General features: G+C 37.0%; 1 protein-coding gene and 3 long non-coding RNA genes across 6 annotated transcripts in view; 2 read left to right on the top strand and 2 right to left on the bottom strand.

Annotated features, from left to right (window-relative positions):
- AstA-R1 (allatostatin A receptor 1) overlaps positions 1 to 15,817 on the top strand; it is a 92,530-nt gene that overhangs the window by 34,020 nt on the left and 42,693 nt on the right. The window lies entirely within an intron of this gene.
- LOC149501061 (uncharacterized) lies at positions 3 to 2,736 on the top strand. Of its 2 annotated transcripts, XR_016324450.1 has the most exons (3): positions 1,321 to 1,884; positions 1,968 to 2,215; positions 2,320 to 2,736. It is a non-coding gene; the product is annotated as an uncharacterized LOC149501061 (long non-coding RNA). The 2 variants fall into 2 exon arrangements; XR_016324449.1 differs by having other exon boundaries at positions 3 to 2,215.
- On the bottom strand, positions 2,734 to 4,350 carry LOC149501060 (uncharacterized). The gene is made up of 3 exons (XR_016324451.1): positions 4,029 to 4,350; positions 3,637 to 3,788; positions 2,734 to 3,011 (listed from the first exon to the last, which is right to left on the bottom strand). It is a non-coding gene; the product is annotated as an uncharacterized LOC149501060 (long non-coding RNA).
- LOC149501059 (uncharacterized) lies at positions 5,595 to 5,898 on the bottom strand. The gene is made up of 2 exons (XR_016324494.1): positions 5,737 to 5,898; positions 5,595 to 5,703 (listed from the first exon to the last, which is right to left on the bottom strand). It is a non-coding gene; the product is annotated as an uncharacterized LOC149501059 (long non-coding RNA).

Below are 15,817 nucleotides of genomic sequence, written 5' to 3'. Positions count from 1 at the left end.
GTATCACAATTACGGCACAATCATATTTATAGTAAATATTAAATCTATAGTAGAATTATTTTGTCCGTGCAGTTTGAGTCATAAAACATAGCTCGGCTAGGCCGGTGAGCATGTTGCGCGGGCACAACGCGATTATCGTAAAAAACAAATGAGTCATCGAAGGCAGGTACAGGGCGGCGGGGCGGTATACGAAGGGTGGTGAGACATTGTTATGTTATGAGTCATTTGTTGTACCTACCTGCAAATTGTAGTACATATGTCGAAGAGAAACGTGATTTGTGCATTTGCTCTCTGAATTTCTTTAGTGACACAATGGCTATTCCTTTGTTTTGTACCAAAACAGCAGAATTTATTCAAATATTTTGCTTGTTGGCAAAAGTATACCAGCACAAGCACGTGTTATTATCAACAATGTGTTAAAAAATTTCACTGAAATGAGAATAGATTCCGAAAAGTTACAAAGTGTTAACTTCTGCCGTTCTCGTTAACTTGCTGCGGCAATATGTGGTGTAAGTGTTCGATTAGTGATTTTTTCTTTCATTTTTATCACTAGCCCACAAAATGACAAAATTAAATACACTATCGATAACGCTTATCGACAACAATAATGCGCATCACTATGCCCGTGCGTAAGGCTCGTGAGTGGAAGAGAGAGCGAAATACTCGCTTCACCGCTCCGATTATTTATGACCCAAACTGCACGGACAAAATAATTCTAGTATAATAATTTGCGCAGGAGTTGCCGCCCCTTTCAACATGTCCTCCGCCTGAAGAACAATAGATCAGAGCGTGGCAGATCTTGTGTCTTTACCACTACGACAAATAAGATGCGCCGGCGACATGTTGCAGGGGGCGTGGTTTAATTGTCTTTGCACACGGCACTTGGATCACCTGATGAGACGTAAAATCGTATGATTTCGGTGCTTGCTCACTCGCCACAGCTTCAATTTCGTCGAATCCCGGACCGTCGAGGGAGAATCCCAACCACCTTTTACTGGTGGTAGTACCTCTTGTGAGTCCGCGCGGGTAGGTACCACCACCCTGCCTATTTCTGCCGTGAAGCAGTAATGTGTTTTGGTTTGAAGAGTGGGGCAGCCGTTGTAACTATACTTGAGACCTTAGAACTTACTTATATATTTCGAGGTGGGTGGCGCATTTACGTTGTAGATGTCTATGGGCTCCAGTAACCATTTAACACCAGATGATTATCACTTCTGTGGTCTAAAGAAATGAAAAACAAACAGCGGATTCTCTAATTTTCGCGTCGATATTCAATTAACTTTTATCAATAGGTAGGTACAACATACCCGATGTTGCCAAACAGTTTCAACAGTTACTTATACGGCCGTTTTCAATAACGTATCTGAGTTTTCGGATAGATAGCTATCTCCGAATATCAGCAAGAGCGTATCTATCCTTAGTTTGCGTTTCACAATCACGGATAAGTGCTATCTCTCTTTAACCAACAGTAGATAGCTTCTTCCCTCCGATTTATCCGAGCCTCTTGATACGTTTCGTTCTACTACAAATACGAAACAACATCAGGATCAAGACTTATTTTATTTTATTCTAAATTATATCTATAATTTAACCAGCATATCGTAGACTATCATAAACACATTTGTTTATAACAAAAAGTAATAAAAACATATGTAGATTTTTTTAAATTGGACGTATTGCTATTTTTATCCTAGTCGAAATTATGAAACGAAACGTTTTGACAGTCCGTTTGCCAATAAGCAGTGATCAGTTTCTTTTGTTTGTTTTTCTATTGTTTACCTATTATATTAGATGATGACTTACCTCCAAAACGCTTTAAAACTTTCGTTTATAATTCTAAGTGTGTTTATAATTAAAGAGCTACAGTGAAATAAAATGAATTCTGTAAGTATCTATGAACTACATTGATAATAATAATTTTACTTTGAAAACTTTGAGTTCAAGTTTAGAAAATATATCTTTTTCAGTCAAGAAAGGCAGCACCCATGACAAAAGATGAGACGATGATTCTAGCAGAACTTGTGGCGGCGAAAAAACATTTCAATAATAAGGCAACAAATGCCACAAACAATAAATTGAAGGAGCAGGCTTGGCAAACCCTTATAAATGATTTTAATTCGTCGATTCGTCGTTTCCGACGAACTCCATCGCAGCTTCGACTAAAATGGGAAAACTTAAAGAACGCTACGGCAACATAAGAAACAACCTTAGTAAGGTTAGTATAATTAGTTGATTGTTTGTCTCTAATAACACATTGATAAACATGATTTTTTCTTCAGGTTGCCGTAGTATTTGAAATAATTATGCTCTTTGTTACAGGCTGGAGGTGGTAAGGATTGCAGATGAAATTTTGGATAAAGCATGCACATTGTTGTAGGTCACATATAATATTTTTAACACTTATACAGCCAAGCGGAAACAAGATGGAAGAAAAGAAATGCAAGGCTAGCATAGGGACAATGCATTAGCAGAATATCTAATAGCAAAAAAGAGACTTGACTTGGAAAATAAATAAAAGGAGATTGTTGTAGCAAAAGTTAAGTTAGATTTAGATAATGCTAGTTTAAAAAATTAAAAATTACTTAAAAGGAATATTAAATTTCATAAATTAAGTAGGCAATAATAATTTTATGTTAGATAGTTTTTTAAGTATATGTACAAATTCTAAATTAAATATCTTGCATGTACTAACTACCATGTAATTATCATTTTGGAAAATAAAAAATTGTCAAATTATCTTTGGAGTTTATTTTATAAATTATCTTTGGAAGCAATTATTTATAAGTACATAGTTGTATTTCAGATGTAAGTTTTGAAAAATTGTTACAAACAATTATATTATTTTCCTGTAGTGTATCTGCGACTGAAATTTCTGATTCTAATTCTTCTAAATTCATACTTCTGACGATATTATGCAGCATGGCAGCTATAATAACAGCTTGCATATTTTCTAGTTTTAATCTACTTTTCAATGATATACAGGGAGTCTTCTTTTACAAACACCAATGCATCTGAAAATTATACATTATTCGCTTACATTATTTTACAATACAGTATAACAAACTCTTAACTAAAAAAAAAGATTACCTCTCTATAGTATTCCTTGTTTGAATATGTGATTCATTTTAAATCGTTCCGATTGAGTATGTGGGTTAATTAATCACGTTAAAAGATAGGGTTTTGGGGATAGCCTCTATCGGCAAGCAAATAGCAATTTTCAAGTCCACCTTGTTATCAATGTTCTCTTGATATGTAGATAATTTATTATAATAGTGTCATATTAAATTCATATAAACACCTAAATATATAATATAAATAAATAAAAATATAATAATAATCTATATATATAAAAATGAAATCCGTTTTCCGTCGTCACGACATAACATGAAAACGTTGAAGTCCAGAGAAGGTTTAAAAGGTTAGATAAATATAAAAATATTCGGAATTAAATAAAAATAACAATTTTGTTTTTCCTTTGATGTGTCCCCCGTCGGATGGATTCCTTTTGTTTGTTTTAAGTTTATCTTAAACAAAAGTTTAGGTCTTTTATTGATCTATTGAGGCACTACGAAGTCTGCCGGGTCAGCTAGTATATAATAATAATAATATAAATAAGGTAATATAAATAAGAAATACCTTTTCAATCAGAATGGTTAATTATAGTTGTATCATGAGTAGACCCAGGCCATCAAGCAACAACATTTTGAAACATCAATGATGCATTGCACACAAATTACACATTCGAAATACACTTTTTCTATTGCTAAATTCCTCTCCTATATTTGAATCTGTAACACAAATATAAAATGTAGAGGTATCAGTGTGTAATAAGAATGAAGGTAAATAGCCTACCAGGTTATTGTATTAGTATATGAATGTCATTTAGGGCACCATGGGAATCCAGCAGTATTATAGAATTCCTGTCGAGTGTGATTTTGTAACACAACAAAAATTAGGTATAATTTTGCTATTGCTTTAAAAATATAAGTTGTAATAACGAGTACTTTTATGGTTAAAATTTATCTTACCTTTTTGACGTTACACTCAAATATGGTCTCATTAAATTAGTCAATTCATTCACAACACCTTTGCTCAGAAATCTATAGTCAAATTCGTAATTATTGATCTTCGCCATGTAATTCAGACGATCTTTATTTTCCTAACCATATGATATCGGCCTCACTATCACTATCTGCATCACAATCCATTATCATTTGAAATAATTCCATATCACTATCATCACTGCTACAATATGCCAATATGAAGAGAAACAGTTATTAAATTATAGCGATTTACTTTCGAAATATAAACATGTAACCGGCCGATTTTGACAGATAAGCGAATGCCCATAGATTATACACTTGCGAATGCCCTTACTAGAGATAGCGCCGCCTACCGGAGAGTTACTTAAAACTCATATTGAAACGGAAGTAAGCACGATTTGTATGAGCGTTCTATCTTTAGCAGGCTATCCGTCCTCCCGACGATGGATAGATAAATCCGATAGGAACTGCTGCCCGTCGATAGGTTATTGGAACGTAAGTAAGGACAAAAATATAGATTTGTCTATCTTTAGTAACCGTAACTAGGGATAGATAGGTTATTGAAAACGGCCGTTAGAAGTGTAATATCGTAGTGGGATTACTCCTGACAGTTCTCAAAGTATAATTTGTCTAAAACAAATTATAACAAAGTTTTATTGTCCTTGATCCAAACTTGACGTGCGATTTTAATAAAAAGACCTATTTTGGCTGGAAGGCCACTTATATCAAGTCATTACGTCAAAACGTGGACTGTTTGTGATGGTGAAGTTTGTCGGCCACAGATAAAATCAGATTTGAAAAAGCAGTACATAACTTGAGGAGTCTAGACTCATTTAATTTCCAATAAATTTGTAATTAGGAACATTTTTTTCTTTACTTTTTTTTATGGAGCCGTAAGCGTGCTACTTACGATGAAAATGTAACCGTTAAACTTATTAGGCAGTCGATTTACAGATTAGTTAGTTAGATTAGTTTTAGTTTTTCGTCAACTAAACTGGGAAACAAGAGGGCTATCAATAGATGGAGACAACTTAACCCATTTAAGATTTGCAGATGATTTAATAATCTTTTCACCAACAAAAAATTAGAGAATTAGACGAGGAAAGTCGGAAGGTAGGACTGATTATGAACACTCAGAAGACTAAAGCTATGACTAACGATATAAAATACCCCATAACTATTAACAGCAACACTATTGAATATGTTGATGAATACGTTTACTTAGGCCAAATAATATCGCCGTCAGACCTCACTTCAAAAGAAATAGAAAGACGAATAGCCAATGCATGGAAAAGGTACTGGAATCTAAAAGAAGTGATGAAAAACAATGAAACAAGCATGACCATTAAAAGGAAACTCTTCAACACCTGCATCCTCCCTGTCCTTACATACGGATGTCAAACATGGGCCCTAACAATGGCACATGCTCGAAAATTAGAAGTTTGTCAAAACGCTATAGAGAGGAGCATGACGGGGAAAAGATTATCAGACAAAATAAGAACATCAACAATTAAAAAACAAACTCAATTAAAGGATGTCTCAGTTACAATAAGGAAACTTAAATGGAAGTGGACGGGGCATACTATAAGAGGACAGGAGAAATGGTGTAAAACTATAATGTACTGGTATCCGAGAGACAGAAAAAGAAACCGAGGTAGACCTAAGCAATAAAAAAAAAAAAAAAAAAAAAGACCATTTAGGAGATGGGTGGACGACATTAAGGCAGTTGCGGGAAGCACATGGACCAGAACAGCTGAAAATAGAAGCATATGGAGGCAGTTGGAGGAGGCCTATGTCTATAATAGACAAACAGACAATAACTAATAATAACATAGGCAAAAAAAAAAAAAAACTTGCAAAAAAAAAAAAAATATTAATATTAATACCACTTGTATATGTAAAAAAAAATGTATTTGTCTGAATAAAGGCTTTATTATTATTATTATTATATAGTTAGATTAGTTGGTTTACAGATTGGTTAGGGGTGGGGGGGGGGGGAGGGGTGGTCAGCTCGGGGTTATCGTTTTTATTTGAATTTTTAAAAACTATTTATAAGCAGACGTTGCGAGTAATTTTGGTGTGGCAACAAAAATTGTAAAGCACCCTGCTTTTAGAATCCTTTCTCTTTTAAATGTAAGCGCGTTTTACTTATTGGTCTACCGGTTAGTGATTATGATACTACAGCATCGTGAGGTTCTGGTTTGATTATCTGTAGGGTTAGTGATATTTGTTCTACTTATATTTAATACTAGAGACCCGCCCTCGCCTCGCTTCAGGAACATTAAATTTTATTATTGACGACGCGGGGTGAAGCTACTCTAAAAAAAGTAGTCTAAGTAGCCTAAGTTACTCCTTATGTCATCACCTACCTATCAGTGAAAGTCCCGTCAAAATCGGTCCATCAATATTACAAAAAGACACTCCAACTTTATTTATATGTATAGCTACATTTCCAGCACCAATAATCCAATTCAAAGCTGATATTAACGATACGCTGCTTCTTAACACAAGAAGCTATGAACTGAAACCTCATTAAGATTTTACCTGCAGATTTTCAGGGAAACCGACAGCCATACGTAGCTTAGTAATACGTTGAAGTGTGTATACTTATATATTACAGCATAGCATAGCATAGTATTAGCATAGCATTTAGTATATAATATAATTAATAGGTCTAGTCTCGTATGTCGCCCTAATAAGGCGGACCACCCAGAAACATAGGCTTCTTCATAATTGTAAACTAGGATTAAGATGATTATTAAACATGGAATACACGCAAGAAGACGTTATCCTCTAACACCTACCAAAGTAAAACATTACAACGTAATGTAGCGATACGTACCGTTAGGTGCTCAGGACCTGTGACCTCACTGGACAGCCACACTTGACACTGCTCAGATGTAAATTCGCTAATGTCATTAAGAACGGTTCGAACGAAATGTGCTACTCTTTTGTCTGTAGTAGTACTTTCTGTTCTTTTTTTGTGTAAACTTAAATTTATAAATTTATTTTTTTCCATTGTTCACCTTCTATTTATATGTGATTTTGATGGTGGAAACTTGTTTCTTTATTGTTTTAGCTATTTTTTCATATATAATATTGTGTATGTATTGTACTGTTGGTTTCCCAAATAAATGTATACTTATATAATATTATAAAGCTGAAGAGTTTGTTTGTTTGAACGCGCTAATCTCAGGAACTACTGGTCCGATTTAAAAAATTCTATCAGTGTTAGATAGCCCATTTATTGAGAAAGGCTATAGGCTATATAAAATCACGCTAAGACCAATGCAAGCGGAGCACCAATAAAGAATGTTTCAAAATACGGGTTTAAATGGCTCCTTAACATTCTATAATTCAAAAATATTTTCACTTTCTACGTAAATGAAGAGGCGGGTAAAATTTAGCGTTATGCCAAAGTAACTATTCCACGCACGCGGAGTCGCGGACAAAAGCTAGTAAATAAATAAAATAAATAAATAGAAACAACCGATCACGTTGTTGTTGAATGTTAGAAACCTAATCAAAGCACTAGCTCGGTGTAATCAAGTGAAGACCTAAAGATTCCATTGATGTATTGTTTTACTGGCGTAGATTCGTATAAGAGCTCACGGTTCTCTTGTTACTAAGAGTGGTAGCCGTAGTTCATGAAAAATCACGACTAGAAAGCTCCCAATCACGGAGACACATTAGGTTGAAGTTTTTTGTTATTGCTTAGATATTGGTGGAAGAGCTGAGGACTCCCCTGGTCGCCACTCAACTTGAAACATGAGTTCTACGCTTCAGGTTTTATAGTATACAACAGTTATCCCACCCTTCAAACCGAAACCCATTACCGCTACACGATAGAAGTATCATTGTCAGCGTCCAAGTTATTTACTAATATAGTACCAATGTTTGGTGTATCGTATTAATATACCGTTACCGTAATTACCCTAATGGGTATATCGTAAAATAAAATAATTTATATATCATTTTTCAATTCGAGCAAAATATAATAATGAAAACATTATTGAAGCTTTGTTACTGAAATGAATTAAGCCAAATTTACTGTTAATATTAAACTTCGCAGTAAAGGGTGGACCGCACTACCTTTGGCGTCGTTGGTGAACAATAAATAGAGTTAGTTACAAGTAGCTGAAACTAAATATTAAGGGTAATTTACTTGATAAATTCTTGAGAAATTATAAGGATAATTTGATAATATTACGCACTAGGGTTCGGGATAAATAAAGTTTCACCAAAGTACAACTTTAAAACTATATTCATCATTTAAAACACTTAAACACTTCACAAACACTTTAAAACTCTCAACTCGCTTGTTCCGCTTCGCTTCAAGTGATCCGTTCGCTGTTTCGCTTCCAGTAGTTCCGATTACTGACTGACTGCGTGCCATCTATACAACGCTTTTATAGCCGATACCTCATCCCTAGAATCATCGAGAATATTCCACACATCTCTAGTCGTAGTTCCCGCTATCTGACTATAGATGGCGTTGTAATTCTCGAGCATTCTGGATCCTTCGATATTCGTTCGACTATTCGGCGATAGATGGTGTTACTCTTACCGGCGTAACAATAATGACAAGTTTATTTTATTTTTCTTCAATCAGCATTCACGGCCTACCTCGGATTCAAATCAAATAGTTGCCTTATACGGTATACTGCATGATACGTAGTCGTGAACGACTTTCATTATGAAGGAAGAACATCGTGCTACCATAAAAGTGAAATTCGCCAATTTGATATAATTAAGGCAATTAGTAAGATATACTTGTCTTTCATGCTGCAGACAAAGAATGTTAGTGTGATCTCATTCGTACGCTGTATAGAGTTTTCAATACTATAAAGACCTGCCTCACGTCCGACGATAGGGCGACGTCCTTCCATGACACTAAGTCGTAAGCTCAACTGCTTACAAATACTAATAGAACAGGTCATCATCATAGTCGCCAGCCTTGACAGATGCTCGCCATAGTTTGCGAAATGAAGCTTGGCGCACGCACTCGTTAAGTGGAGTTTTGGTAAGGTCTGTCATCTGTTTAGCTTGAAGCACACACAGCTTTAGCACAGCTTTAGCGCATGGGGCTTCGTCCATGAGATCTTTTACCATTGACCCTACCCTGAACAACAAGCTTCGATAGACTCTGCTGGCCGTCGCGATACGTGTCCATAATATCGAAGAATCCTGGATTGCACTGTTGACGACAACTTTAAGAGATATTAAGTTCTTTTAGGATCGAGGCGTTGGTGCGATGCTCAGTCCAAGATATACGGAGCATCCTTTTCCGGCACCACATTTCTAATGCTTCGATCTTTCTTCTTTCTCTTTCTTTGACAGTCTATAGAACAGGTAGTTAGTTGAAATTCTATTACCTTATTATAAATGCGGCTCGCCCTTAACGTATTGGTTCAGTTTCACTGTAATCAACTATAGTAAACTCAATCAGTAAATTTAATTTAATTTTGGTTCATGAAAGGATGTTTGATCCGAATATTATACTGAGAACTTCGAAGGCTCGATAATTAAATCGATGTTGGAAGGGTCGTCTATTACTAAAAGTATCGGCTTCCATTCCTTGGAGCACCCGGGGGATATACAGATATTGGTGCTTCTTGGGTTACTTCCACTCGTCTAACAGCTTAATAGCCACTGGAGCAAGTCGCAGTGCTGTCAATACTATTGACAGTGTCGAGTTCCTGAAAAGCTACAAAGCGCTGGATCCGATGTGGTTTTATTCTGAGTGAATTCGAAATTTCTCTAAATACGTACCTTTTGTTCACAAATATAACGAAATGATGCGGTCTGGTTCGAAGGGCAGAGTAGCTGTTATTCTAAAGGAGTCGAAACGGCAAGCTGGTGTTCAATTAGCAGCAGTTTGACTGTGCTAGTGGTATTGCTGATGTCCATGAGCGATAGTAACTTATCTCTATCAGGGCCGTAGCTCGTCTACCTTCGAAGAGAACAACAAAAACCCTCGTATATATTATTACCTTCAAATAAATCATGATATCGTCAGGGTAAAGCACTGATTAATATCACTTTGATTGATTGTGTACAATAATGCAGTTTTTGTGTTTGTGTCACGTTAATTTGGTTTTTCCTGTACCGTAGGTGGCAAAGTGAGCCGCGAGTTTATTTCACAAAATTATTAAGTCTTTGACTATCAAGATATGCTCTCTACTTACCTGATGTGATTTAACTAACGCCCGGTGTGGCGGGTAGCCATCATACAACACAAGATGATTGATAGATGCCTGAATGTCGCTTACGATATTTTCAAGATAAGCTTACTTATATACTCGTACAAGTTCCGAACAACAACATTCGGACCGTCACTCTACAGAGAAATAGCACCCGCTCGGAGGAAGATCTTCCCTCCGTCGTATAGCTACAACTGGTGACCTGCATTGCTGCACTTCATCATTAGCGCATCAAGAACTTCGGCTACCACAATTTCCGCATTCTCGCAGATAAAAAACAAGTCATCAGTAGTCGTCCCGCAGCAAGCCAGCATCGCAGCCTCAACAGGACCATCGTAGCCGACTCACCGCGCTTCCTGGTCCTACGGCACGCACCTTCACTCCCTCATCACGATAATACAGTTCATCGTAGCCCACGACCGGATCATCAACGCTTGGGGTCACACATCTCCGACGTGGCAGCTCTGCATCACATGGACTACTCACGACACTCATGCAACATTCAAGCTCAATCTCAACTCACCGCAGACTTCGAGCAGCACTGGCGACAATCACGCAGCATTCAAGCTCAGTCTCGACTCACCGCAGACTTTGAGCAGCACTGGCGACAATCACGCAGCATTCAAGCTCAGTCTCAACTCACCGCAGACTTCGAGCAGCACTGGCGACAATCACGCAGCATTCAAGCTCAGTCTCGACTCACCGCAGACTTCGAGCAGCACTGGCGACAATCACGCAGCATTCAAGCTCAGTCTCAACTCACCGCAGACTTCGAGCAGCACTGGCGACAATCACGCAGCATTCAAGCTCAGTCTCGACTCACCGCAGACTTCGAGCAGCACTGGCGACAATCACGCAGCATTCAAGCTCAGTCTCAACTCACCGCAGACTTCGAGCAGCACTGGCGACAATCACGCAGCATTCAAGCTCAGTTTCGACTCACTGCAGACTTCGAGCAGCACTGGCGACAATCACGCAGCATTCAAGCTCAGTTTCGACTCACTGCAAACTTCAAGCAGCACTAGCCCTTGCAAGCTAATCTCAGCACGGACAACGATAACTAAAATGACACGACCTCTGGTCTCGGAGGTGAGTGATGTGGCGGGTAGCCATCATACAACACAAGACATTTGTCAAATGCCTGAATCTCGCTTACGACACTTTGAAGATAAGCAAGTCAGTTCCGAACAACAGCATTCGGACCATTCTGTCTACCGAGCAATAACATCCTCTGGGTGGAAGATCTTCCCTTTGTCGTATACCTACACCTGGTGAGTTAGTTTCCCGTTCCGGTATAAAAGATGTTGTACGTAGAGGAGAATTTTGAAGTTTCAAGTTTGATGGTGAAAATCAAGTCATAGTGAACTTATCTGGACATCTTAATTTATAAACAAATAAGAATCTCACGACACCGCAAACTTCGTCGCAAAGCGCGTCGGAAGACCAGGATCCTTCGTCATTATGTATGCCATGTCGTCACCATCAGGATTAGTTACACTGGGTAATTAAGGTAGCTCGCCTAACTTATCCATCAAAGATAAGTTCTGGGCACTAATTAGATTTGTTACCGTTACTTGTTAGTTTATTTTCTTCGCACGTTTCGGATCTGCTTTACTCTTAGTTGGAGACCAGTTTGGACTCATTTTACTTAAAGGTTTGTACCTATTTGAATTGTGTCTAAAGTTAGAGCAATTATGGTGTTCGGGATTATTTCAGAATCCAGAAGTGAAGTCTAGTGTAGATGAGTTCTATGATCTAGTTCATTATCAGGAAACCAGGTAGCACTGTCCTAGGCTACGAGCTCTGGCCGCTACTCCGTGCCTTCGAGTTTGCAACATGTGTGGTTATGAATCTCCACAGGGAATTCCAAGAGCTTCAGCTCTTTCTGTAATCTGTTCCCAAAATTATATCGTACATATATAAATTAATGAGATCTAAGAACAAATTATTATGTTAATTATAGGCTCTCATACACAAGAGTATCTTCCATAATCTGGTCTACTGAAACACAAATAATTCAGAAACTCATAAATAGTATAAAACGCTCACAGACGTGTAAAACTACGTGCCTACGTGTAAAACTTTCGAAATAAAATGTTTTTTTTTATAAAGTTTTCAGGGTTTTTGCGAGGAGCTTAGGTTTTAATATTTAAGGTAAATGGCACTTTCAGAGATCAATTAGTAAAATCACAAGGCAGTTGTTTAAGGGGATTTAGTGTTGTACAGTGAATTTATTGGAAATTCAAGTAATTACTGGAAACATCAGAAGGTACAAGGATTCTCCATTTTGATGGTGTCTTCAGGTATTGATCAGAAGAAACACGTGCGTGACTTTCTTGAAAAACTATTACTGTTTATCTGCCTCCTGTCCGTTAAAATGCTAAAATAACCCTATTTTATAATTTAATCCTCCTAGTGGTCTTGATTTAGCATTTCCCGGCTTACTAGGCAAGGTTGGCGGCAGGATATGAAGGAGCAAGCTGGGCAAGTCACGTGTGTTGTATGGTGCTATAGTGCATCGCTCAACCACGAGCGCATTAATTCTGAAATACCTAAACATTTATTAATACGTGAAGCAAAAACTTTGTATCCCTTTTTACGAAAATTGCGCAGACGGACGAATATGAAATTTCCCACACTTATAGAGATTATAGAGAATTTTAATATTTTTTTAAATTATCAATAAAATATACATTAATTTTATAAAAAAAACATTACCCACACTATATACCATGTATTTGACACACACACGCATGCTGCATACTATTTGTTTATTGACAAACTTTTCTTATTGCTTATAGTCTATGGTCAAATTGAGAATAGATTAAATATTGTTTGTCTTTATTAATATTTGTCTAAAGTGTAACGGCTGCTTCACCCTTCAAACCAAAACGCATTACTGCTTCACGGCAGAAATAGGCAGGGCGGTGGTACCTACCCGCGCGGATTCACAAGAAGTCCTACCACCAGTAATTCCTATTAATATTAATAAAAATACAGATAGTTCTCAGTTTAATTGTTAATAGGTTAAAGAACTCCACTAGACGCCGCCCAGCCGACACGACAGTCACCTCGTAAAACTCTATTTTTGTCGGGAATAAAATAAATGTTTTTTGCCGAATATGCTGACGCTTAGATCCTTTGCTCAGGGGAAATTTCGTTTGGCTGGTTCAGTATTTTTGTTTTCAATATATATCTTTTTTTTTTGCTGATGTAGTTGAATAGAAGCAGCGTCCAGTCCTACTGATGGTGAGCACAACGACACCTCAACCAAACATGTACAATGTTAAACATAAAGCACTTGTATTTGTTTAAGGTTGAGTAATAATCTCATAGCTGTGCCATCAAATTATATTGATTAAATATTATGCTCTTTGTTTTAGCACAAATCGTTTTAAGCATACGTTTTAGTAAGCCATATCCCATTAATAACTAGATGACAAAAGAAAAAAAGAACTGCATTTAAGTGTAACAATTGCAACGTCTTCTGTACGCACGGACACGTTACCAATTAGGCTTAAAAAAAACTGAAAATCGATTTGCAAAATTATCGTTTTTTTTTTGTTGCTTAGTTGGGTGGTCGAGCTCACAGCCCACCTGGTGTTAAGTGGTTACTGGAGCCCATATACATCTACAACGTAAATGCGCCGTCCACCTTGAGATATAAGTTCTAAAATCTCAGTATAGTTACAACGGCTACCCTACCCTTCAGACCAAAATGCATTACTGCTTCACGGCAGAAATAGGCAGGGCGGTGGTACCTACCCGTGCGGACTCACAAGAGATCCTACCACTAGTAATTACGAAAATTATAATTTTGCGGGTTTGATTTTTATTACACGATGTTATTCCTTCACCGTGGAAGTCAATCGTGAACATTTGTTAAGTACGTAGTTCATCAGAAAAATTGGTACCCGCCTGCGGGATTCGAACACCGGTGCATCGCTTCAACACGAATGCACCGGACGTCTTATCCTATAGGCCACGATTACATCAAAATTAAATTAAAAATTATTTATACACTTTAGGAAGCAACACTAATTGACTTGAATTGATTGAAAAACTACTTTATTTCAGAAAGCATTCCAACTCCACCATCCCCATGGACTTTTCAATACGGCTCGCTTATGAAGAATATAAATTGATTGATGACCTAATTGAATCGTCGCGAATTGGTCCCCTAGGGCTTAAATTATGTTTGTACAGTCAACGACAGCGATGATTGATCGGCCTTTCATGACGTCAATGATAGCTGTGAACCTGTCAATTTTTGCACTTTGGCTAAAAATGACGGTGTAAATGTTTAATATTACACAATACAACGTTTTAGGTAATTTTAACTGTCAGTGTACTTTAAGACCGCGAGATGCGAATAGGCGCACCTTAAATTCCCGTAGCAAAGTTGCTATTTATTTAAAGTAATTAATAGCTGATACTTGTTCACGAAAGACTGGACTAGTCCATGAAGTGTTAGAACTGTGTAAATCCAGGGAATTTTATAAATTAGTGTAATTTTTGTGAGCCCACGCATATAGATACCGCTACAACTAATTCCGCAGTGCATTACTCATATACTTCTTTTCGAAGAGCGGTGCAGCTGTTATAAAATGAAAATGAGACCTCGTGACTCAAGGTGGGTGGCGGCTATCACGATGTCGTGCTTCTTAGGAAAATAAATTCATTTTTTTTTAAATCCTCATTAAAAATAAAATATAAGATACTTAATAAGTTACTGCCATCTACAGGAGCGATTAGAAACTAATAACAAGCCATCTAATGGCCGATGCCGGTAAACAGAATATGTATAAGAGAAACGACCTAGCTCGCTTTCTCCCTCTTTCCAAGGTCGAATGGTTGCGAGACGCTCTGTCTATTTTCTCACTTTCGCTCGTTCTAAATTGTATCTTTTCTCTCTAGCCGCAACGAATCTGTCGCGAGATAAATTTTACTCTCAACACGCCTAAAGAAGTTTCACTTTAATAATACATCTATAAAATTAAATCAAATCAAATTTTTTTTATTCGACATAAATGAAAGTACACACTTGTTGAACGTCAAAAAGAACTACCGCCCATTCACAAAAACTATCCTCCGTCCTGAGAAGAACTGGCAAGAAACTCAGCGGGAATATCTTTTTTTTTTTAAACATTACATTTTTTTAAATATTCATTTTTACAAGATGTATTATAACGTAACAATTATTGCAATATTGAAATGCCCGGAGCGACTCATTCCCACTTTGTGCAATCTTCTAGATAATCATTGACTTTATAGTAAGCTTTATTGCACAGATGTTCTTTAATAATTTTCTTAAACCTATGTATTTATAGGTTCTGAACATCTTGTGGGATTTTGTTGTACAGACGCACAGACAAACACCCGAATGAATTTCGTATCTTATGTAACCTACTCATTGGCATATCAAGCTTGTGTTTGTTCATTCGCAACCGTTAAAAATGCTGTCATTTGTAGTTCTTCAATGTACTTTAAGGTATTTAATTTAGAAGTTTAGAAGAAGCCGTGACCTGAACTTGAACAGAGAGTGTATATACGCGAGGATACTCGGCACGT

This window comes from Bombyx mandarina, chromosome 17 (genome assembly GCF_030267445.1).
Source record: "Bombyx mandarina strain Sakado chromosome 17, ASM3026744v2".
Classification (NCBI taxonomy): Eukaryota; Metazoa; Arthropoda; class Insecta; order Lepidoptera; family Bombycidae; genus Bombyx; species Bombyx mandarina.
The sequence above is the reverse complement of the archived record's forward strand: the minus strand, read 5'-3'. Positions and strand labels throughout refer to the sequence as shown.